Raw genomic sequence first — 25,250 nt, forward strand, 5'->3', positions numbered from 1 at the left:
ATAAAATATCAGCAATTCCCATAGCTCTTCACTGAATTATTAACTGAACATGCCACACCATCAAGAACTGCTGCCTTGAAATTGTCTATAAAACCTATTTATGGTAAAGGTTTGAGGCAGCCTAAACCCAGTCCCTCATTCAGCAATCATTGGCACTAAGGTGGTAATCTCACTCAGAGGACACAGGAAGGCTGGTACAAGAAATGGAAGTGCTCTTTTGAAGTTGGAGCTGAAGCAATTATTGGGCTAGTTTAGAGGGTTCTTTACTCTGTATCTAACTCATGCTGAACCTGCCCTGGGTGTGTTTGATGGGACAACGTAGAGAAAGCTTTCTCTGTATTCAACCCATCTTGTACCTAACCTGGTAGTGTTTGATGGGACAGAACAGAACTTGCTGTACCCTGTAGCTAACCCATGCTGTACCTGACCTGAGAGTGCTTGATGCTGACACTGGGTACTTGAAATGGAAAGTGCTCCTTTCCCCAGAACTAAAATCCTCCATTTTAATGAACAGAAATTTTACAAAAAAACATTTTTTAATATAAATAACCTGTTTTAAATACCTACTTTTCCACCAACTGTGCTAATTTTCTATAAACAGGACTTTCAAGAAAATACGGTAATTTTGAGCTTACTACTGAATCTTTCATGCCAGATATAATGAAGATCAATGTCCTTGTGAAACGCAATGCCAAATAACAGGAATGAGCACAAAATAGTGCATCTATAGCACTACCTCCAATTGAGGAAAAGTCTAAGCTTACAGTATTTTTTAAAGGGGTAACAACTCATCATGCCCCCTTAAAGGAGAATGCTAAATGTTTTGCTCAACTTTATCACGACTGATTGGGGGCGGGGTGGGGGGGGAGTAGGGTCACAATGGCTACTGCATCACACTGTGCTACTGAAACTCCACAAAAGCTCATTTGGTATAATTCCTAATGCAAAAATCCACTTCCTACATCAATTTTAAACATCCATAATATTTTATTCAAATTAATTTCCAAGTCTTATGCTCTCTGCAATTACACAACTGTGTAACTGCTCTATAATTTTGACAATTTAAAAAAGGTGTTTTCATTATTTTCACCCTTTTATAGTTTTGTGCCAATTCTTGTGCAAGTCTTCCTTCTTTCATATACCATCATTGGCAAAGAAACCTGCTACCAGGCTCCTGCCAATGCTGCATTATAACTGAATGTTGCAAGTGTGGGGGGAGCGTGGGTTCCTGGGCGCCTCACCCTCTCATCTTCTCTTCCCACCCCCCCCCCCACACCCCACCCACCTCGCAACCTGCTCAACATTTTCTAAACTGTGCAGTAGGTTTTGATAATCCATTCAGCCGTCGTTGCCGCCTGTGAATCATTTCTTCTGTAAAATTACTGCATCCTTAAAATAATACTTTGAACAATTGAGTCTTTACCAGTCGCCATGTTACTGTAAATGTAATAACGCCGTGGTTCAGTCCTAGCATGTCAACTGAATTACGAAAACAACATCCTAGGATGAATAATAGCTTAGATTTAATGGTCATGAAGATCATACATAATTTATAACTAAATAGCTTCTGGCTATTGAGACATAAACATCTGCAGTACTTTGAATGTCTCAGAATATTAATTTGCTTTTTAACCTATATATTTTTAAAGGCAACTAATATTTTGCAATTCAGGGAGCCAATTAATTTAGGTTAATCTTGTTTAAAGAGGATGGGATAAACTATTCAAGCTGAATGATGCAGTTCTGTAATTGAGTGAAAGATGTATAAAATGTTGGGGACAAAACTGCAATTAAACACTTTTAGTTATCTGATCTCCACATTTCTGTATTGGAAAGCCTAAAATCACTGGAGTTTATTTTAGTCTTCACCGCCTGGGTGGTGATCTGGTAATCCAATTTCAATGAATCAGGCAGGTTCTGTAACTGGTGGGCAATCCACTCCGCCAGATTACCGCCCATGTGGTGAAGACAAATATTTTCTCCACTGTTTCGTAAACACTGGCATCTCCATTTCAGTGCTTAATGCCACAAATGAGGAAAATGTTGGCTTCCTGATGGTTTGGTGTATAGCTGATCCACCCAGACCAAAGGGTCCCAGGTTGAACTCATTGTCTGTGCCGTTAGCTACTCTCAGAAGGGGCAGGGTAGAGGCATTCTGGCTCAAGGAAGGGATCAATGGTCAGAGTCCCTCCTCCTTATCACTAGGCATTCGATAAGGTGCTACATAAAAGATTACTACACAAGATAAGAGCTCATGGTGTTGGGGGTAATATACTGGCACGAATAGAGGATTGGCTAACTAACAGAAAACAAAGAGTCGGGATAAAAGGGCCATTTTCAAAATGGCAATCTGTAACTAGTGGGGTGCCGCAGGGATCAGTGCTGGGGCCTTAACTATTTACAATATATATCAATGACTTGGATGAAGCAACAGAGTGTCTTGTGGCCAAATTTGCTGATGATAAAAGATAGGTGGAAAAGCAAGTTGCGATGAGGACACAAAGTGTTTGCAAATGGATATTGACAGGTGAAGCGAATGGGCAAAAATTTGGCAGATGGACTATAATGTGGGAAAATGTGAAGTCATCCACTTTGGGAGGAAAAGTAAAAAAGCAAAATATTATTTGAATGGAGAAATACTACAAAATGCTGTGGTACAGAAGGATCTGGGTGTCCTCGTACATGAGACACAAAAATTCAACATACAGGTGCAGCAGGTAACCTGGAAGGCAAACAGAATATTGGCCTTTATTTCTAGGGGGATGGAGTATAAAAGCAGGGAAGTCATGCTACAACTGTACAGGGTGCTGGTGAGACCACACCTGGAGTACTGCGTACAGTTCTGGTGCCCTTATTTAAGGAAGGACATACTTGCATTGGAGGCAGTTCAGAGAAGGTTCACTAGGTTGATTCCGGGTATGGAAGGGTCGTCTTATGAGGAAAGATTGAACAGATTGGGTCTATGCTCATTGGAGTTTAGAAGAATGAGACGAGATCTTATTGAAACATACAAGATTCTGAGGGGACTCGATAGGGTAGATGCTGAGAGGATGTTACCCCTCATGGGGGAATCTAAAACTAGGGGACATAGTCTCAGAATAAGGAGTCGCCCGTTTAAGACGGAAATGAGGAGGAATTTCTTCTCCCAGAGGGTCATGAATCTTTGGAATTCTTTACCCCAAAAAGCTGTGGAGGCTGAGTCATCGAATACATTCAAGGCTGAGTTAGACAAATTTTTGATCAGCAAGGGAATCAAAGGATATGGGGAAAGGGCGGGAAAGTGGAGTTGAGGTAAAAATCAGATCAGCCGTGATCTCATTAAATGGCGAAGCAGGCTTGAGGGGCCGAATGGCCTACTCCTGCTCCTATCTCTTATGCTCTTATGCTGCAACTCCATCAAGAAACTGCACTTGTGCAAATCTCGGGCGAGGGCAGGATCAGACACAGCTCTGATGCCCACACAGCTGAATTACTGGCCAACATAGCTGACAAAGTTCACATACGAATAATGACCACTCAGACAAGGTGGAATCGTACTCCAACAAAGATTCATGCCTTCAGGAGGGGGATGGAGGGGAAAAAACTGGCAAGAAATATAAGCTCTAAAGGTTACTGATCTGCAAAAGCTTAGTGGTTTGGCACTCAAAAGTAGGAGCAGAATAAATTCAGAAATTGAGGAATTTCCTTGGGATGTCTCCCAACGGGCTGTCGTGACCTCAGCGGAAAATGGACAGAAGTCCTGGGTACACCGCATAAACAGGATTTCTGCCAAATGTCCACTGAAGTTACAGCTGCCAATCAGAAGAACCACAAGGAAATTCCTGGCACAGTCCGTTTCAGTGGTGATAGACACATAATGGTCCATCCTTGTACAGGGTGTACGCCCTTGCCATTTGGAGATAAGGAATTAAAATCTTTAAACAGCTTGCGTTTTATCTCTTAATTATATCTGTGTAGGTGCTGAGGCTCGGTACCTCATAGTAGCTCGAGATGCTGTTTAATGCAAATAAATACTGGCCCAAATCTTGCTGGAAAAATAACGGCAAGTTCACAACACACGCCATTATTAATGCGCAAATCGGCCAGCAAGTTCAGGCGAGGAAGAGCTACGCCTCACTCAAACGGCAGGTCACCCTCAACCTCCCCGTTATTTTTAAGAACCTGCCGCAGAAAGTTAGGGTGCGTACTTAACAGCGTAAGTACCCTTTTAACAACGTGATAGTTGTCAATGCAATGTCAATCAACCTCTCCAGCCCAGAAAGGGAACAATTTAAACTGGTGTCCATTGACAATGCCACAGGAGATGCACTAGTACTTCAAAAAAAAGCTTTGTTAAAAATTGAGGCAGTGTTAATCTAATGGGCAAATGTAAAATTGTTGGTGATAATGGCTATGTGCTGCACTTGGCTGGACACTCACCTTGTATACTCACCCCAAATCTTTCCTTTGGCACCGGCAACTTAGTCATAATTAGTATATTAATCAATCATCCAGTTAAGATTGCAAAATTATCTACATACTCCACTTCCTTTACTCGGTCTTGCCCCACACTTAAATCATGAAGCTCATTACCTTGACTGTCTCTACTTGCCTCAATCATAATATGGTCCCTGACAATATTAAATAAGGTGAATGCAAAGGATCAATGTGTTGTATATTGTCTGTTAGCAAGTTTCTTTTAAAGTAACAAATAATGAAGGGTCCTAGAACCTCCAGATCTAATCACCTACAAGAATACAAATCAGTATCAAAAACTTCAGCAATTATTGACACTTTGAGACATCCACGTATTCAAACACTAATGCGTTAAAAGCCCATCACAAAGATACCACCCTCAATTAAATGCTACTCTCCGCGGAATGCTTCTGTGTTCTTTTTTCTTTCTTCACCAATTTTCTCCCCTCTCTTCCTTCTTTCCTAAATCTATTGATTCCTTGCTGGGGAATGGTTCAACCAGTACCCTCCACTGTCTTGTCCAAGTGGTCATTCTGCACGTGTGAGTATCAGTAAGGTATTCAACTGCAGACGGCAACGCAGCCCAGCCTGATCCTGTCCTCACCCAACATCGACACAAGTACATTTTCCAGCTGGTGACACTGGATAGAAATCAGGATCCAACTGTAGCGCCCCTACCTCCACCGTGACTAAAATCAGCTAACTCAGCACTGGCTTGACATTGACCCAGGGACTTTCCTGGATTGTTTGGCTTTGTAGCTCACCGAGGACAAAAGCAAGAGGTGGGTAAGATTCAGGGATTTTTAAAGGAAGGGAAAAAGATAGCGAGGCAAAGTGGTACGGGAAGGTTTCCTAAAGAGTAGGGGTGTACTGAAAAAGTGGTCTTTGATAATGGAAAGAGTTACAACCAAACTTCAGAGAGAGAGAAAACTAACTCCTTTTTAAAAGGCCAAATTGGCATTTGTGCCACAAACCACTGGCTCAATTACCCAGAATCTGTTTATAACTTTAATAAACTTCCACTTCCGCTCGTTTGAATTTTAGATGGACTAACAAAAATTCTGACTCTCTATCCCATAATAAATAGTCATTGTTTCTGACCCAGAGGATTCTGCTGGAACCATAGTTGCAGATAAAACACTCATTATTTGTTTACTGTTAATTGGTTTTATGGAGTTATGTTAAACATACCCTGGACAAGCATGTTGTAAATGAACGGATCAATATCTTGCAACAATCAGTTTCCATTTTCCGCTACCTTCATCTATCTGCCTGTGTGTCTACTTATGCTTGTCACAGGTTTTCAAATCGGGGTTCTCAGACCTTAGGGGGACCACAAGAAGGTACCAGGTGGTCCATGAGGTCTGTTTATTTTTCTGTACTTATTTCTGTTATTTTATACCAATAAAAGGCACTTTCTGAAGCTGGCACTTTTGGTAGTTAGGACAGGAGTCTTCTGGGAGTGGTGTCCATACTTGCTGGAGGTACCCAACAAGTCTGTGTACGTGGCTGTCTGTGTGCTTGTTCTACTCATCTGTCTATGTTTAGATGTATGTGTCTGTCCACCTGCCTTTATGTCTCTCATTGGTAAGGCCGTATTTGGAACACAGTTTGCAATTTAGGGCAAACTGCTTTCATAGGACTGTCTCATCATTTCTATCCTATTTATTGGGAATGGCAGATGGACAGCCAACATCCATATCGTAGGGCAACAACAAAGCTGAAAAGTATAGGAGAGAAGACAAAGTAAATCAAAAAGCCGCAATTAGGTGATGTTCCTTAGTACAGGTGAAACTGCTCTGTAAGGTCATAGATTGATTTCACCTATGCTGTCCTGAACAACATTCCTCCCTCAACCAACACCACAAAACAGATTAACTGGTCATTCATCGAGTTTACAGCACAGAAAGAGGCCATTCGGCCCAACTGGGTCTATGCCAGCGTTTATGCTCCACACGAGCCTCCTCCCTCCCTACTTCATCTAACCCCATCAGTATACCCTTTTATTCCTTTATTAGTGAGTCACTAACAAATCCAATAGGGAATGGAGGAGAAACTTCTTTACCCAAGAGTGGTTAGAATGTGGAACTTGCGACCACAAGGAGTAGTTGAGGCGAATAGCATAGATGCTTTTGAGGGGAAGCGAGACATACACGAGGGAGAAAGGAATAGAAGGTTATGTTGATAGGGTTAGATGAAGGGGGTGGGAGGAGGCTTGTGTGGAGCATAAACACCGGCATACACCAATTTGGGGGGAAAGGCCTGTTTCTGTGCTGAATATTCTGTGTAATTCAAATCTAGTATATCATCTAGACTCCCAAAACTAACATTCTTAAAAGATCTATAGTGTCATTTGAGCAAGACAGTGCTTCCAGTATACATATTTGCTGGATGCAAGCACAGGTCAGAGAATCGGAGTTCTCATTTTATATACCTCCATTTACGATGCTCACGTTCAGAGAGATTGCATGCTGGGAGCACAACCTCCCTGAATTTGCCCATATGTGCCATAATTAAAATCACTAAAGCTTTCTTTATTTGATGTTGAGACCCTACCTAAACATTTTTTTTTTACTTAAAATGAGTCTTGAAAAACAATCCTGTTTTATGGATCTAAAAGTAGATTTTCTGATTGGTGCTGTTCTCATACGAATGCTTAACATGCTTGCACTAAATTCTTCGCTACATTTTTTTTAGCAGCAGAGAGGAATTCGGTACAAGAATAGAACTGACCAGAAAATTTCTCCTGATCTTTCCCCAGACATGACTGCCATTTTAGGATGAGGGCTCCAAATAGCTGGGTTATACCACCATGCATTTAGAAAAAACACAACTTTAACTTGTACTTCTATATTTTTTAAACTATGATTTACAAAGTTGCTGGTCAAATAGATCACGTTGTTGGAAAATGTTAAGCGTATGCATTCATGAGGAAATTAAAATTAATCCGTAAAAGGATAATATTAGTGAGGGCAAGAATATGGCTTGGTAGTTCAGCATGCTGGAGACAGTGGGATGTGTACTTGCTCTCACCATTCTCCCCAGTCTCAGCCACACTGATATGGGAAGTGCAGGACAGCCATTTCCCCATAGAAACAGAAGCCAAATCAGAGGGAAGTTTCCTGAAGCAACAGCAGTAATGTTTGGCACAGAGTAAACCAGTGAGTAACTGCGCCATAAAGGTCCAAGGGTCAACCCGGATCTGAGCTGAGCTTTCTGATCTCAGCTGGTTATAGGGGTGCTACAATTGATCACAGTATGTCTGGATTAGAGTGGGGAAAATCAGCCAGAGTTCCAACTCCTGATCATTATATTAATGATTTGGATGAGAATTTAGGAGGCATGGTTAGTAAGTTTGCAGATGACACCAAGATTGGTGGCATTGTGGATAGTGAAGAAGGTTATCTAGGATTGCAACGGGATCTTGATAAATTGGGCCAGTGGGCCGATGAATGGCAGATGGAGTTTAATTTAGATAAATGTGAGGTGATGCATTTTGGTAGATCGAATCGGGCCAGGACCTACTCCGTTAATGGTAGGGCGTTGGGGAGAGTTATAGAACAAAGAGATCTAGGAGTACAGATTCATAGCTCCTTGAAAGTGGAGTCACAGGTGGATAGGGTGGTGAAGAAGGCATTCAGCATGCTTGGTTTCATTGGTCAGAACATTGAATGCAGGAGTTGGGATGTCTTGTTGAAGTTGTACAGGGCATTGGTGAGGCCACACTTGGAGTACTGTGTACAGTTCTGGTCACCCTATTATAGAAAGGATATTATTAAACTAGAAAGAGTGCAGAAAAGATTTACTAGGATGCTACCGGGACTTGATGGTTTGACTTACAGGGAGAGGTTAGACAGACTGGGACTTTATTCCCTGGAGAGTAGGAGGTTAAGGGGTGATCTTATAGAAGTCTATAAAATAATGAGGGGCATAGATAAGGTCGATAGTCAAAATCTTTTCCCAAAGGTAGGGGAGTCTATAACGAGGGGGCACAGATTTAAGGTGAGAGGGGAGAGATACAAAAGGATCCAGAGGGGCAATTTTTTCACTCAAAGGGTGGTGAGTGTCTGGAACGAGCTGCCAGAGGCAGTAGTAGAGGCGGGTACAATTTTGTCTTTTAAAAAGCATTTGGACAGTTACATGGGGAAGATGGGTATCGAGGGATATGGGCCAAGTGCAGGCAATTGGGACTAGCTTAGTGGTATAAACTGGGCGACATGGACATGTTGGGCCGAAGGGCCTGTTTCCATGTTGTAACTTCTATGATTCTATGATTCTATGATTATCCAGTGATGCCTGCTGGAGATGCACATGTCGAATGCTGACCAGTGGCTGGCTTCAGAATAGTTATACAGGCCTTGGAGTAGATCACCTGTAGCCTCCCCTAGCTAAGTATGATAGTGTGGGAAGACACAAAAAAATATCTGAATCAGAGATTGTAAGTTCGGGTTCCATTATGGATTTGAGCACATAATTCAAGTTGATACTTCAGTGCAGTAGTGAGGGAGTGCTGCGTTGTCGGAGTTGCCATTTTTTGGACGAGATTTTTTTTTTATTCGCTCATGGGATATGGGCGTCGCTGGCAAGGCCAGCATTTACTGCCCATCCCTAATTGACCTTGAGAAGGTGGTGGTGAGCCGCCTTCTTGAATGATAAACCAAGACCCCCTCTACCTGCTTGATAAAAAAAATCCCATGGCAATATTTGAAGAAGAACAAGAAGTTCTCCTGTTGTCCTGGCCAACATTCTTTTATTAACCAACACCACCAAAAATAGATGATCCTGTCACTCATCCACTTACTATTTATGGCACCTTGCTGTGCACAAGCTGGCTGCTACATGTGCCTACATAACAACAGTGACTGCACTTCAAAATGAATTCAATGGATGTGATGATGCAGTAAATAAATGCAACTTCATCCTTTATCAGTACTTTAAGAAAGAGAGTGTTTGTTCTTTGATGGTGCAGCGATTTAAACCAGTGAGTAACTGCGCCATAAAGGTCCAAGGGTCAACCCGGATCTGAGCTGAGCTTTCTGATCTCAGCTGGTTATAGGGGTGCTACAATTGATCACAGTATGTCTGGATTAGAGTGGGGAAAATCAGCCAGAGTTCCAACTCCTGATCATTATCCAGTGATGCCTGCTGGAGATGCACATGTCGACATGGGACAGGAACGGGCTGTGATGCTCCCTGAAGTTCAAGTTGCCTCTGACACTTACACCTGGCCATTTGGGCCAGGCACTGGAGGGTGACCAGTACCCATGGAGCCATAACCCTTCTCATCAGCACCTCCACAGAGGAGGGAGTAGGGAAAAAGAAGGAAGAGAAGAAAATTCACCGAAAACTGAAGAAAAGAGAGTTGGAACCTCACCAAAGCAATACTTCTGGGAGAGCAGAAAAGACTGTATAAGAGCTCACAGCTACTAAATGACTAGCACTCCCTAAAGAAACTCTGGTATTTCAGATTCAAATTCATTATGTGATCTAAGGTTGTAATTTGTCAGTTCTATAGCTGGATTTTGAAATTACTCTGTGCCAAACATTACTGCTGTTGCTTCAGGAAACAGAAAATTTGTAGGGAGAGGAATCGTTTTTTTTGCAAATCTGGTTTAATTTGGATTTCAAGTTCACAAATATAAGAACATAAACACATAAAAAATAGGAGCAGGAGCAGGCCATTTGACCCCTCGAGCCTGCTCCGCCATTCAATAAGATCATGGCTGATCTTCAATCTCAACTCCACTTTCCTGTCCTATCCCCATATCCCTTGATTCCCTTAGAATCCAAATATCCATCAATCTCAGTCTTGAATTTTTTTTTATTCGTTCATGGGATGTGGGCATCGCTGGCGAGGCCAGCATTTATTGCCCATCCCTAATTGCCCTTGAGGATGACTGAGCATCTACAACCCTCTGGGATAGAGAATTCCACAGATTCACAACCCTGAGTGAAGAAATTCCTTCTCATCTCAGTCCTAAATGTCCGACCCCTTATCCTGAGACTATGAGCCCTAGTTCTAGACTCTCCAGCCAGAGGAAACATCCTCTCAACATCTACCCTGTCAAGCCCTCTTAGAATCTTATATGTTTCAATGAGATCACCTCTCATTCTTCTAAACTCCAGAGAGTATAGGCCCATTCTACTCAACCTCTCTTCATAGGACAACCCTCTCATCCCAGGAATCAATCTAATGAAGCTTTGTTGCACTGCCTCTAAGGCAAGTATATCCTTCCTTAGGTAAGGAGACCAAAATTGTACACAGTACTCTAGGTGTGGTCTCACCAAAGCCTTATACAATTGCAGCAAAGCTTCCTTACTCTTGTACTCCAATCCCCTTGCAATATGTGTGTAAATAAATGTGTGATTTCTCTAGTCGGGCACCCTATATATCACAGAGTAATTGTAAGCCAATCACAACAAAGAAATACACCATCATTCTTGCACTGTGTACTCTGTACCTAATCACAATTGATCACTATTGCCAAAATTGAATTGAACGTGATCAAGTTCACCTACCTTGGAAGTGTACTACCTGATGGTACAACGATAAGGAAATGATAGCTCGCATGCAGAGAGCAAGCATGGACACTCTGCACAAGGCATACTCAACAGCTGAAAAGGTTTCACCAAAGAAACTTTCGCAGCTTACTTCATAAGGTGTCAGGACACGATCACTAACAACTGGAAGTACTGGAACGTGCTGACAGCATCAGCATTGAGGCCATGATAATCAGCTCCATTGGGCTGGACATGTTGTTAAGATGGATGTCATGTGGTTACCGAAGTAGGTGTTTTATGGAGAACTGGTGGATGACAGAAGAAAGCATCGCGGAGAACAAAGGCACTACAAAGACACACTGAAGATTCGCTTGAAGCAGTGCAACATGGTCTCTTGGGAAATCCTAGCCACTGACAGACGGCAATGACATGCTGAAGTGAGAGAATGAGTGAAGGACTTTGAGCTATAATGCCGTGCCAGTGCGGAAGCAAGATGCGAGAGATATGGAAAGATAGACAATGTCAGCAGGGTCAACAGGAGAACCCCACCAGAATTGTGGTTATGTGAGGCTCGTGGTGGACAACGTTTAGCACGTATCGCCCTGCAGTCATCGAAGCACATACCTATCATGAACTTCATTCCATTCATTGTTAGCACTGTCATCCTCCAGTACGAGGGGCACACTACCACCAATCAATCACAATCCAAACATGTCACAGAGCCAGAAAGAAGAGCCAGATTTGTCCATTTCTCAGATTAATAAAATATACCAGTCTGACAAATTTTTCCACAAAACAGCACCACAAATTTTAAAAATGATCTATTGATTGATTGAAAAACTCAACCATACATTTGTTAATGAGTCGACAACTTCCCTTTCCATCATAGTTCTCACGCAAACTGTTGGTGGCAATAGCAATAAAAAAAAACAAATGCAGAATATTTGAAATAAACACAAATAAATGCAGTGGGTCCATTTTCTTCTTAAAAGAGAAAAGGTGGCAGGTCTGCTAGTTATTAGAAAGAAAAACAGAAAATGCTGGAAATCCACGTGATTTTGGCCTCCATCGGAAACGGTAACCTGATGCTGGCGGATCAACTGTCAATTTCCAACATTTCTTGGGATGGATGCAGCTGCGTTGCTCTGACTTTGGCCTTTTGTGCATCCCTACCTCCCTTCTCCCACCACTGCTGGCGTGCCTTCAGCCATCTAAGCTCCATGCTCTGAAATTTCCTCCCTAAACCCCTCTGCCTCGCCACCTCCCTCTCCTCCTTTGAGACCCTCTTCAAACCAACTCTTTGACCAAGCTTTTGGTCACCTCTGTTAATATTTCTTTCTTTGTCTCAGCACCCCTTTCTGTCCGATTACATCGTCGTGAAGCACCTAAAGTCATTTCTCTACATTAAAAGTGCCATATAAGTACAAGTTGTTGTTATAAAACCACTAAGGAATTGCGGAGTTCAAAGAAGCTTTATTCTACCAGCCATGTTGGGCAGGAGTGCAATAGCTGAAACAAAACCACACTTTTCCAAAGATTATCGCTTGCATCACAATGCTGACTTTTCTCTTTTTTTATGCAAAATCAATACTTAAACTAGCACTACGCAATGCAAAAAAGAAATTCTACATAATTAAATTTCAACAACTATTTTCTGGGCCCTCTGGACTATTTTTTGCATGAGTGTTTCAATTCCTTCCGTTATTCTCAGGTTGCCTTAGTATGTGTGCTGGTACCCCAGTGCACTGCACTGGGAAGATTCATCGACCAATCATACTTTAGAAATAGAATGAAAGACACTGACACTAGTCAGATGATAGAGAGAGGGAGAGGGAGAGAGGTTAGGGTTAGGGTATGTTTGTTTGTTTGTTTGTTTGTGCAAGACAGAATTAGCTAGCTAGCGAGAGAGAACTAGGTCTGTCATTATACACTCAAGATCAATTCTGGACCAACAGCACTGAGGCATGACTGAAGTCACTCCTGTAGAAAGTACAGTTAACCTTAAGAAAGCAGGACAAACTGAATGGAAATCTGTCAAAACTTAGTCAAATTCTATCCACTAGCAGGGACAATGAGTGGCACAATTTAGTCAACCGGAGTACAAAGGATCAAGCTAAAGAACGGCAAAACTCAAACAAAGGCCAAGATTGTGATGAAGCTGTCAATCAATATCTCTAACATGACCCAATCCCAAAGACAACAGGGGCATCAGCTGATTCATTCCAGCCCTTGGGGCGCACTTTTGGAAAGACAGCCCCGCTCTGAAGCAACCTACATGGAAACCTTTCACATCAATCTGCAGTACTGCCATTGCCTGCAGCATCACCACATTTGATTTTTCTCGGTCAGCCAAAGGTACATGCATTCTCTAGAGCAGAGCATCAAAATCAACCGACATAATCTCAACAGTACAAATTAATTGACTCTGATGCTAGTTCAGCTCCCGTGTTTCTAGAGCTTTTGCTCCACTCTAGACAACACGTTTTGATATTCTCAGCTGAATCACCTGGAGGACAGGAAAAATGTATGGAAGGGATCACATCGCTTGCCACTCAAGCACATCCCCAAGAGGGCAACCAGCAAGCAGCAATGACACAACAACCTCAGTGGACACATCCATGGGCTGGACTGTTCTGACTTCCATACTGTGAAGAATAAAGCAAATAAGGGCAAACTCAGGGATTGTAGGAAAGTGCAGGGAGAAGAATTGTACAATATTTATAACATTTAAAAATTATATTTTAGCAAGTAAATTTGAATCAGGTAAATGTAAGCAGCTTGATTGGAATCCCTGGTTGTCTCTAGACCAGGAGTGTCCAAGCATTCTGTTTTTAGGGGTTGCAGAGATGCATGCGGTGGAGCCTCGGGGTTGTATACAAAGTTTGAAACCATGTTCCCATTAATTTGCACATATCACCAGTTGCTGTTACTAACAGATCCTGGAGTTCTCTGATTTAGGATTTATCCACCAATGAGGCAACAGCCCTAAAAAGTCCTTTACAAACCACCAGGACAATCCAGTAAAAAAATATAAATGTACGGTCTAAGTTGCCTGAGCTTCAAGGGCCAGGTTGCATGGGCTCAAGGGATGCAGTTTGGACACTCTTGCTCTGGACCTTAGTATACCATGCTGGTTGTAATTTCACTTCCTGTGCAGTGGATTTCTGTTATTGTAAAAAAAAGTGATGTAATAACAGTGTTTATGGGAGCTTCCCTCAGACAATGTTCAAAATGAACCGTTCTGCAAATATTCCATTCTTTGTTCGAGGGGTGCATGACTGGCATTTCAATTTTGGATTCTTGGCCCATTCAAAGAGTACTGCAATCGCTTGCATCTGACCAATGGGCAGGAAAATGTTGTTAATTCTACAAATGCATAAAAATTTCAAACATGAGGCTAGGTGCAAGCAGCAGAAACATAATGGATTTTTTTTTAAAATGGGAAACCTGCTGAATGAAATGAGAACCTAGAAAGAAATGTCGAGGCTAGCAAAGTGCACTGGCGTACGGACGTCTTGCACCACGGAATGATCGGATAGGTTTGCGGATAGAATTCCCCACATGGTAGTCTCCTAGGCCACTAAGCAGGAGCTAAGCTGAGGCACCTTTCTATAGAAAAGAGAACACTGAAAGAAGAGGCAGCACTGAAGAGTGGTATAGACAGATGTCATCTACTCGTCTTCTTGTCCAGAAACTGTGCATTGAATGTAAAAAGGAAGAAATCTATAAATAATAATAAAAGATCCCATCAACTGGATTTTACTGTCCCTCACTTTCTATCTACCCTGCCAAAAAGAAATCTGGTTTCACACTAATTGGGAACAAGTTGTGTTAGGATCCACCCTGCCTTATCAAAACTTGATTTTCTGTTAAAAAAAATCCACACAAGGAAAAAAAAAGATCCAGTTATTTTAACAGGGAGGAGATCCTATTGGAAACCATCTAGAAAGGGGTCTAAATGACTGGCTTCTATTGTTTGTGTAAAATGGATTTAAGTGCATTTTGCATAATAGTCCTGACTCTGGAGTATTGATAATCACCGACGCAATTACACAGCAAACACGCTCAGGAGTCGAACTGCCGTTAAAATACTGAGCACTTTAGCTCCAATTGTCTGGCGACCAGCTCTACTAACGAGTAATTCTATAACCTGGAATCCTTTTCAAAGACATAATAATGGGGGAAGCCCGTGTCCGCAGCAAGACTTTATATATTTCTTTTAAAAATATTATGCAGTGAAACTGAAAGGATATCGTACAAATCGCAACGTCTCCAAGAAAACAAATCAGTATATTTAGGCATTTCATTATTCAAGAGACTGATGAGCATCCAGATTATCCTTTGTACCGGCGCTTTGCAAAAATGGATAAAAAATGCAATAATATCCTCGGTCTAATTTTTATGTGCAAGGCAATCTGAACACGAAGGAACCTCGAAAACCGTTATACATGTTCTAAATATCTATTTATATTTCCCGAGCGATCGAAATCCTTGATCACCAATCCTAGCATTACTCATCCAACCCATCACTGGGAAAAACAATTGCAGCAAATTTTAATGAATGGAAACCATCTAACATGATCAAAATACACCTTTTTTTTCTCTCTCGGAGGTTGCACATACCTTTATCCGGCGAAAACAGCCTTCCCACACAATCTGGAGCGATTAAATTTTAAATCCACATATCTCTCGTTTGCCTTCCCTGATCGGAGATTGCAGAGATGCTGCGAGTTACGACATCCACTTTCCCGACCCTGCCAATGCAATAATCCAGGATTAGATATTCTCCGGTTGTTAATATGATGAAGCTTGGGTAACGGTTCAATGGAAGCAGCGGTTCTCCCCGGCAGATGGCTGGATCTGATCGCATTGGATGCTTGCATGCAAGGCGGAGGAATACACACTGAGAGGGGCACACACACACACACTCACACAATGCAGTAAACTGGGACAAGGCACAACAGCACATGGCTGGTTAAGGGTTCCTGCATTAACACTGCATTGTGCTTCACTGATTCAAAATGTTATTTTTAATACATCTGTAATAATGAACGAAGACCCTTCATTTAATCAATTTAAAAAAAGATTGCAGAATCCAATCCTCCCCCCAAAAAAAACAAGTTAGCAACTTGTGAAAGAATATTATTTGTGCTTATATATGTCTGCAAATAGTCTGGGTAATTAGTAGAGTGCATAATGGAAAATAAGTAATTTAGTATTACAGTAGCACCCCAACCTCTTTGGTGCCAGCCTTGATTAGCGTCAAAAGATTTGTTAAGACTGCTTTGTCTTCCGTGTTATTTATCCTGATGTCCACCATCCATTTACCGAGCTGGCTTTTTTAGTGTGCCCCTATTCCCCATCATACATAATGCAACACAAAAGCAAAGTCTCTCCCTAAGGCATCGACTCTTGCTGGTGTACGTCTCATGACGTAAGGTTCCACAGGCCTCAGGCATTTCACCTGAGTGGCCATTCTTTATTGGCGAGCCTACATAACGAGTGTCTACAAGCTATTCAATCGTCCTCCTGCCCCGGCAATTATAAAGCTTTTTTAAAAAAGTTTTCTGGAGCTGTCTACAGTGGCCCTTTCAAGGACTCATGGTTAGATTGCTCAGCATCAAGTACCAATGAGCAGAGCATGTACAATGCACACGCCATCCATTGGTACTTCAAAATGCATTGGGGCCCTATTGACGTCATAGAGCCCGATTTGCATGGACGATGAGGCTCCTGCGGGAACCTGGGTGCCTATTTCAAGACCCCCACCAAACTGTAAGTTGTGCACCACCATTTTTAGTGCATTGCTGCCCCGAAAATGCAGATGAAAAGCGCAGCATAAGGATCAAACCCAGGTCCTTCCTGGCAGGAGAGCTGATAACCAGAGGACACAGATTTAAGATAATTGACAAAAGAACCAAGGGGAATATGAGAATTTTTTTTTAAGGGTGGTGGAAGCAGGTTCAACAGTAACTTTCAAAAGGGAATTGGATATAGGCTTGAAAAGGAAAAATTTGCAAGGCCATGGGGAAGGAGCAGGGGAGTGGGACTAATTGGATAGCTCTTTCAAAGAGTTAGCACAGGCACAATGGGCCAAATGGCCTCCTTCTGTGCTGTAAGATTCTATGATTCTGGTCTGTATGGTTCAGTACCTCAACACACAGTGTTTTTACCCAGTAAACCTTCAGAAGGACTTAACTGAAACTACCAATCAACACAAAGCATGCTTCAAGCATCACTCTGCAACTGGCTGTAGTGCAACAATCATCAAGGGTAAGGAAAATGTAAATTTTCACAGGGTTGTGTAGAAATTTTTATTAGATAACCAGCAGAAACCTTTACAAAAATGCATCAGCTCAGAAGGCACTTGGTAGCACAGGTAGTAGACAGCCTCTTAAGTTGTATGTTTATAGTTTTACGGGCAGCTCATAACTCACATACAACTGAATGGACCAAGTTCTGTCAGGCCTCACTCAGACTGCCAGGCAGGAGTGCCTCACCGCAACAGGCTACATTACAGAACTATAGAAGTTTGCTGCACAGAAGGAGACTTTTGACCTGTCATCTTTGTGCCAACTCTTGTGTGAAATATCAAAAAGACCACCTTAAGCAATTTAAACATGGAGCTCCCCTCTCAGTCTAATGGGTAAAGGCACCAGCCATTATAGCACTAAACCATCCAGACCAGAAGGTCCCAGTTTTGATTCCCTGAGTCACCTCATTTCAGTCAGGGCAGCACTTGGGAGAAGTACTTTTAGCCTCCCAGCTCCTGTCCTGGGGAAGGAAAGAAACATCCAGGGGTTCCGTGTGTGTGGAAATCAGATATCAAGTCAATGTCTGGTTGCTGTCAAGAAAGCAAATGTCAGCTTATATAAAAAGAGGAACAAAGTGTAGATTGAAAGAGGTTATCCTGCCACTGTCTTGAGTGTTGATCAGGCTGCACTTGGGAGTATTGTGTGCAGTTTTGCAGCCCTCACTACAGGAAGGATGGAGCTGAGTTGGAAAAGGTACAGAGAAGAGCCACTAGGATAATTAGGGGAACTAGTGAACTCACTGGAAAAGAGAAGATTGAGAGGTGATATGATTGCTGTTTTTAGGATTCTAAAGGGACTAGATAATGTAGACCATGACAAGCTATTTCACCTTGTCCAAAACAGTGGAACCAGAGGACACGGCCTGCACTTGAGGGGAGTGAATTCAAAACTAATCTGTGAAAACAATATTTCAGTGAGCAAGTGGTCAATCAATGGAACAGGCTCCCTAAGGAGTCGGTGGAAGCAGATGCAAATTTGATAGATTTCTTTCTAGATGTAGAGAAGATATTTCCACTTGTGGGGGAGACCAGAACTAGGTCATAAATATAAAATAGTCTATAATAAATCCAATAGGGAATTCAGGAGAAACTTTTTTACCCAGAGAGTGGTTGGAATGTGGAACTTGCTAGCACATGGATTATTTGAGGCAACTAGCATAGATGCATTTAAGGGAGCTAGATAAACACACAAGGGAGAAAGGAATAGAAGGATATGTTGATAGGGTTAGATAAAGTAGGGAGGGAGGAGGCTTGTGTGGAGCATAAACACCGGCATAGACCTGTTGGGCCAAATGGCCTGTTTCTGTGCTTCACATTCTCTGTAATTCTATGTAACATTTTAGGATCCAGTATATGAGAAATTTGAGACATGATCTGTGGTGAGTGTAGCATGCTTGGGAGGAACAGGTCACTTTGGACCTATGGTTCCCAAAGCTCTCCACCACTGGAGTTTTCCCTCACATCATGTCTGGGTGTGTTGTAGACTCATTGATAGAGATTGATCACTATGATTAGTCAACAACTCCATTATCATTGTATCGTGCGACAACCAGGATGGTAGAAGGTGAACTAGATGGACACTTGGGTGAGGTCCCGGAAGGTTACCAATACCTATAGAGCCATATCCCAGCAAGAATCAGTGCCTTCAGGAGAGGTGGGGAGAAAAATGGAAAAAGATATACACTTGTCATCACAAATCAGCTGGTCATGGAGCGGCACTGACAGGCATTATGGAGAAGAATGCAGCCCGGATCATCCCAGCAAGTAGCTGTAGAAAATTAGTTTTACAACACAATTTAAAAAGTTTAATTGGTGCCAGTACCAGTCTGGCGCCAAATGCCCCACTTTGTACATGAGGGCGTACTTGTTAATTTACACAGTGTTATGCTGCAGTGATACGTGCTATGTGGAGAATCATAGCCACAAACCCACATCAAAATACTCTGAAAGCAACGAAACAGCTCCCATAATAGGTTCACAGGTTAACAGTAAAAGATCTCTGTTGAATGTACTAATCGCCCGAAGATAAGATAATTTTTTTTTAAACTTTCAAAATAATGTTGCCATAAAATGTTGTTAGCTGCCAAGGAGAGAGACAACAAGCACAAGTTATGCTGACAGGAATATTCATAAACAGAAGTAATATTTACCAGCTGCACTGAAATCAGTAAAATTCAAAGCCTTGGGACACAAGCTTTTAATCTAATTTTCAAAGTATATATATGTATGTATGACTGGGGAAAAGGTCAATATTCCTATTAATAAAATGTAACTCAATTTTATATTTTCTCCTGAAGGTGCTGGCTTATGCTGGTATACTGTTCCACGGACACTAGGCACTCTGCAGTACTTCGCATTCTTCACCCGTGAATCTCAACAGTGAATGGACTGCTGTCACAGGGTGCATCACAACCAAACCTGATCCTGCTCTCACCCAATGTACACACACACCTCCCAGCAGGAGTTATCAGGAACGTGAACCCCCTCATTAGCTCAGGATCACTTAGGTGCCTCACCCCCCGCCCCCCCCCCCCCCAACAGCTGCCCCCCAGCTGAGACCAACCAACTCAGCACAAACAGTAAAAACCATAACCCAAATTAAAATACTGTGAATTCAAGACACTATTATTCATCACAACCTAATTATAAGCGTATATCACGCCCCAATTTAATTGCAGGACAGGGGGAAACCAAACCATCGGCTGGGGTGCAGACATGCTCAAGGGCTGCTCATCACTCCAGATTACCAAACAAAATTCTGCAGAGTCTATTACTTTACTCTATAAAATGGGAGAGTACTTTAAACATCACAACTTTACTACTCCTTTAAGGAGAAATGTAACATACCTTTTCTTCTGGATTGTATAACTGTAAAAAGGTTGCCATCACTAGGAGTAAGAAAAAACTCAGATAAGCACAGTGGCCCCAACAATCTTTCCTGCACTGAGTTCCCAATCTCAGTCATGCCACCATGGGTGTCACTGCATGCAGGCCAGACACCTGCACAAGGAGGGAGGGAAAAATGGGGAGCCAATTGTCCCAGGCTGCAATCACATACCTCCCAGTAGTTGTAACACTGGGAAGGGATCTGGCTGCCCAAACATGCTCTCAGCTAGAAACTTTAGAAATAAGAATTGGAGAAAACACCTTCAAAAAGGGAGTAAGCCAACCTGGCTTGCCATTTTGTTTTTCTTGTTCACCCCAACTGGGACACAGTCGCTCGAGATTTCTTCCACCCTCTTGGGGCCTCCTGTTACTGCTGGAGATGTTTCTTCCCAGCATGTTTTATTTTTGTTGGGGCTTATACACGTTTGTTTCAAAAATGAGCATTCTGTGTGTATTTCTCTGAGCCTATCTTTGATGCACTTCTCTGTTATACTTTTTGTACCAACTTTGTTATTTAAGGTGTCAGCTTGGCTCTGTCACTAGCATTCTTGCCTGACTAAGAAGGTTGTAGGTTCAAGGCCTCCTCCAGAATTAAAGCTGACTTGCGCTAACACTCCAGAACAGTACTGAGGGAGTACTTCATTGTTTGAGGTGCCATCCCTTGAATGGGATGTTAAATCAAGGTGCAATCTGCCTTTTCAGGTGTCATTAAAGATCCTGTGACACTTTTTGAAGAAAAGTATGACATTCTCCTGGTGTTCATGCCTCAACCAAGTCCACTAAAGAACAGATTAACTGGTCTGTCAGCTCACAGCTGTTTGTGAGATCTTGCAGCATGTAAATTAACTGCCATGTTTCCCTTCATAACATCAGTCACTGCACCTCAAAAAGTGAGGCACTTGTACTTCTTTTAAGGCTGCAGTTATACTGCCGATCCGATCTGCTGGCTGCGATGCTGAGTCGGTAGACTTTTTCCAAATAGAGAAAATATCCTGGCCAGCATTCATCCTTCAGCCAATATCAGCAAAAGAGATTAACTGGTCATTCATCTCGTTTGCTGTTTGTAGGACTTGCTGTGCACATTTAGGCTGCTGTATTTCCACCAATGTCCAGCCCACCATGATTTTGCAGCGGGCCGAGAAACAGGGAAGCAGCCCTCCCGTCTGAAACAGGCAGGAGTCTACTTACATGTGCAAATCGGGAGTTCTATGCGGTCTGTCGGACCCTAATGCAATTCTGGTGTACAACTGAGTGGATCGCGCACTCTGTGTGCTCCCGCCAGTGGACCTGAGCACTGAAGGGCCGAACAAGTGGCCCTTAAAGGGATCGCCGCAGGCTGCTCCGAGAAACCCCAAACTGAAAGCTGTGCCGCCGACTTTTCCACCCGCTTCCAGTCCCTCCGTGCGCCCCCGCCCCGCGATTGCCTCCACCCCTTTAAGGGCCTACTTCCAGCGGTGGAGATGGATGATTTCGTGCCCCCTCCCCGATTGGCGAGCTGCCCATCAGCGCTTGTTCAGCACAGGCAGTGCACCCAAAGCATTCTAATGAGGCTCAGCCATGAAAATGGTTTGGGGGCCCCCACACTGGCGCCATCGGGCAGGCGGCACCATCGCGCCCGAAACAAAAATCTGCCCCAAGAATGTTTATCCAAACCATGCCCCCACATCGCTCATGAGGGACAACAATCGCAAATTTCCGGTTTATAAGCTGAATTTCGGAATGGCGAAACGCAACTTGAAATCTGTGGATGACAAAATGTTTAAAATCATGACTTAAAATCTTGTCATTTATGTGCATTTTTTTTTAAATTAAAAAATAAAATGAGGGAATGAGGGCAAGGTTACTGATTTTGCTATAAAACTGTGACCTGGTGTGATTTTTGTCACTCAAAAATAAAAAAAAATAAAAACTTCACAAATTGAAGGGGTTTCCAGTCTGTCACACCCCCAAACACCGATGGTGACAGCTTAGTATTTCTCCCACTAAACCGTTAAGTATTTAACAAACTCCCTAAATGATAAAAATTCGACATGTGTCTCCAACGAAAACGGTCCCTTAGAATTTTTTTTTAAGGGGCGCCTCATTTCTCCCCCTTTTAGCTGCAATTTTGTTTTTAAGCACGGCGACGACACGTTTCCACAGAATGTAGAATATTTTACTTCAAAGTCTTACTTCTCCTGTTCAGACACACGTTCCCGTCGCGTATTTTATCAGCTCTTCAATTTAAACCTTTTCCCACTTCGCTCCTCGTCGGGCAGCCGCCGGCCATTTGGGCGGGAAGAGCGTCGCCTCTACCATCTCCCTGAAACGGGGGAAGATCACTCCAACAATTGGACGTAAACATTCCCCGCGTACTTTATACGCATTTATCAGGCGTAAATCGAATAGTAAAACTAATTTTTCACGCATTACTCTTCTTTTCCGTGAGGTGCCAGATTTTTGGAGGAATATTTATACAGCATTGATTTCAAGGGCGCCCCTAAAGTTTGAGTGGTTTGATCCCAAGTGATTGGGATGGAGATGGCACCAAGCTAACGCCATGCAAATTAGAGACTATAGACAGGGTATAATTCTCACTGAAATGTGCCCAGGGCATGATATCCCACTGTAATAAGATATTTTACTGCACTACTGCATTATAAATGCGAGTTCCAATTATAATATTATTTATGTGTTTAAGATGATTAAAGGATTTGATAGGTAAATTGAGAGAAACTATTTCCTCTGGTATGGGGGAGTCCAGAACAAGGGGGCATAACCTTAAAATTAGAGCCAGGCCGTTCAGGGGTGATGTCAGGAAACACTTCTTCACACAAAAGGAAGTGGAATTCCGGAACTCTCGCACCCCCCCATTTCCTCCCCAAAAAACCTGTTGAGGCTGGGAGGAGGGGGGGGGGGGTCAATTGAAAATTTCAAAACTGAGATGGATAGATTTTTGTTAGGTAAGGGTATTAAGGGTTACGGAACCAAGGCAGGTAGATGGAGTTAAGATACAGATCAGCCATGATCCAACTGAATGGTGGAACAGGCTTGAGGGGCTGAATAGCCTGCTCCTATTCTTTTGTATAGATAGAGAGAGAGAGAGAGAGCACCTTTAATGCACGAGGATAAGAATTTTAAATTAGAGCTATGGGGGACCAGGAGCCAGTGTAAGTCAACAAGGACAGGGGTGAAGGCATGCACACTCTCAATTACTAGTCACTCAAGTTGCACAACAGGCTGACTTTCCATCGGATTTTACCCTCACTCTTAAAACAAAATAAGCCAAAGAAAAGACCATTTGGCCTATCAAAGCCCATCCTTCTAAGACCCAACTTCTCCCATTCAATTATATTTTGAACAACCAGAATGTTTTTGCCTCTACTACCGTGCCACATTTTCTTAAACATTTATCACTCTGAGTAAAGAAGTTCTTTCTGATATCTTCAGAGGAAACATGAAGATGAGCTGAGAAACATCATCCTTGAAATGATGCTGCAGAGCACTAGTATGAACTTGAAATCTTCATCCAAAATTCTACTGTCTGCTATTTTAGCAGAGTTGTTCACCGATTTATTTTTAATGCGTTAAAACCTCCGGTAAAATAGTGGCTAAAGGAATTTAAGGCAAACGCGTAAGCATTTGTCCACTATTATCTCACAGCGTGAATTCAAAACCATTGAGAACTCACAATGTGGAGAACTGGAAGAGTGGGCGTAAACTCAATGACCCAGGCAAGCACTGCATTAAGCAAGCTGTTGTTTTGGAGCTGAATAAAATATTATGGCCTTGGAATACAGCTCCTTATTGCTCTTGGCAATGTCATGTGAAGGAAACTTTGGTATCTTGTCAGAGAGAGCCATGTGGACACTTTCCCAGTGTATATCGAGTTCATTGATCTCATCCTGGGAGGGAAGGGCAGTAGAGGGAGCTCCCTAAATCAACCACGGACAGCTTCCACTCCTGATCACTTTTCAACAACCCCGTGTTCAAATAGCCTGCTAGTGTTCCCTGTGTGGACTCACACAACATCTTGCATTTATATAGCACTTTTAATGCAGAAAACATTGCAATGAAGAGAAGCAGACACTGAGGGCTCGATTTTACCATCGGGTTTCCTGTGGGTTTCCAGCGGGGGGGCCCCGAAAATCCCGATATCCAGTCACGTGACCGGATCGCGCCACGATCCCGACCACTTCCGGGTTCCCCGATGACGTGCGGGGCTGCGTGCGCGGCCCCCGCTGGTGGGAATCCCGCAGGTAATTAAAGCCAGCGGGGTTCCACTTGAGTGTACTTACCTTGCTTGTTGAGGTCATTAAATGAGCTGAATCAGCTGTCAAAACAGGAAGTGTGGGATTTTACCTTCAACGCAGAGTGTTTCACACACTGGGGGAAACAGTCTCCCTCCAACCAGGCGTGTTGCAGCCAGCAGCCTGTGGCAGCTGCCAAGGTGCACTCCACGGGGGGGGGGGGGGGGAGAGCCCTCACCCACGCAGGAGGCCACCGCGTCACATAGGGCAACCCCTGCCCCCCACCACCCCCCGCCAAGCCAGAGGACAGACCGACGCGAAACCGCAGCCCCAGTCCGAGGAACCACCCACCTACCCTGCACAACCCCTCAGACCAACACCTGCCAGATGGGTGGTGCGTGGACACCCTCAGAGGACGAACAGCATGACCAGCCCCAGCAGCCTCGCAGTCCACGCCGTCCGCCGCAGAGACATGGAGCCCCCCAACACGTTGCTGTTGCACGCCCACCTGCACAGCAGGAGGGAGGGCAACTGCAGAGAGAGATGCGTCGCAGAGGGCACTACCCTCGCCACAGGGTCCACAGACTGAGGCGCAGCTCCCCGGACCTCTCCGAGCAGCAGTGCACACGGAGGCGCAGATTCACTTGACATGTAGTCGTGGAGATCTGCAGGCTCTTTCATGCTGAGCTGCTCCTGCCTGGCCCCAGCACCATCTGCTTACCTGTCGCTGCCAAAGTCACCACTGCCCTCCACAACTTCTCCTCCGCATCCTTCCAGGGTGCAGCCGGGTACACCGCCGATGTCTCTCAGTCGTCTGCGCGGAAGAGCCCTGCAAATACACCTGCACCTACTCTGCAGTAACACAA

General features: G+C 43.3%; 1 protein-coding gene across 2 annotated transcripts in view; it reads right to left on the reverse strand.

Annotated features, from left to right (window-relative positions):
• Positions 1-25,250, reverse strand: part of LOC137306415 (spectrin beta chain, non-erythrocytic 1-like) — a 235,570-nt gene that overhangs the window by 199,819 nt on the left and 10,501 nt on the right. For both annotated transcript variants that reach the window (XM_067975592.1, XM_067975595.1), the window contains exon 2: positions 15,580-15,710. The gene's annotated coding sequence lies outside the window, so the exon portion shown is untranslated. The remainder of the gene's footprint in view (positions 1-15,579; positions 15,711-25,250) is intronic.

Source organism: Heptranchias perlo, chromosome 43 (assembly GCF_035084215.1).
Source record: "Heptranchias perlo isolate sHepPer1 chromosome 43, sHepPer1.hap1, whole genome shotgun sequence".
Lineage (NCBI taxonomy): Eukaryota > Metazoa > Chordata > Chondrichthyes > Hexanchiformes > Hexanchidae > Heptranchias > Heptranchias perlo.